This window comes from Carlito syrichta, unplaced genomic scaffold (assembly GCF_000164805.1).
Source record: "Carlito syrichta isolate Samal-C Ts95f unplaced genomic scaffold, Tarsius_syrichta-2.0.1 Scaffold307032, whole genome shotgun sequence".
NCBI classification, from domain to species: Eukaryota; Metazoa; Chordata; class Mammalia; order Primates; family Tarsiidae; genus Carlito; species Carlito syrichta.
Genome location: NW_007251128.1, coordinates 43,320 through 44,592, shown reverse-complemented (window position 1 = coordinate 44,592; position 1,273 = coordinate 43,320).

Below are 1,273 nucleotides of genomic sequence, written 5' to 3'. Positions count from 1 at the left end.
TCCAGTCTGGGTGACAGAGTGAGACTCCAACTCAAAAAAAAAACAAACAAAAAAACAAAAACAAAACAAAACAAAAAACCAAACAACTTCTCAAAGAGCAAGCCTAGATTCTCAGATCATTTCAAAGCAAGCGCACTTCAAGAGACTGGTAGGGTTCTCACTGGTGGTATTCATAGACACAGACATGTGACTTTTAGTGAGAACCAGCCCTCATTTCTAAGCAAGTTTAAAAATGCACACTGCCGGGTATGGGATGTGAACCCAGAAGGTGGTATGTTGGTTTGAGCTAGAGGATGCTAAAGTGACCACATTTAGGTGGTTTCCTGGCAGGTCAACACACCTGGAGATCCAGCAAGAAATGGCATATACTTCTAGAACATCTTGATGATGTGGCTGTCCCTCTTGTTTGGACAGATGCTGCAGAAGGGATTCCTGCAAGCCAGTAGCATTTCCTGGCTTCATTGTCATCTTCTACACTAGTCCTACTCACTCCAAACCAACCTTGCATTACAATGATTGCTTTCACAGAAAGACCCACACTTGGTCTAGAGAAGGGTATGCGTGAGAGACAAAGTCATAACTTGGCTAACAGCTGTTGGTCCATCTTAACAATCAGAATAATTCATGCCAAAGAAAGTACACATAGTAACCTTCAATCTCCCTTTTACCTTTCTTCCCACCAGTAACGAATGTCCCATGAGTTCAACTGAACCTGAAATTGAGAATAGGATGTAGAACTCCTTTCTGCCCTGGGATGATGCCTTTTACTGCTGACAGACATTTGAAACCAAAAGATAAACTATGGGCCTGGTGAGGAGGGAATTTGGAAGGACTGACCACTGGCTTTTCAAGTGCACCCCCTCCCGGGGGTGGGGGGAGAAGCAGCGTCACCTGAGAACTTCTTAGAAATGTAAATCCTCAGGCTCTAGCTGGGATTGACTGAATGAGAAACCCTGGGGTGGGCCCCGAAGTCTGGGTGCCTCTGGTGGGACACAGGGATCCTAGGCAGGGCAGCTGCTGCATGGAGAAAACTGAGCTGTCTCATGCAAGGTTTCATCTGGGCTGTTTCCCCTGCTGCGGTCAGCCCTGAGGCCAGACCTGCTGACAGCGGTAGCGGGGGCGAACCTTCCCCGAGGGAGATTAATCTCTCAGCGGATGCAGCCATGCGAGCAGCCTGGGAAGCAGCCCGGGAAGCAGCCCAGACACAGCCAGGCCGGCCCCGAGCCTGGGGCCATCTCGCAGTCTCTGGAGCCAAGAAGGAGCAGGCAAGGGG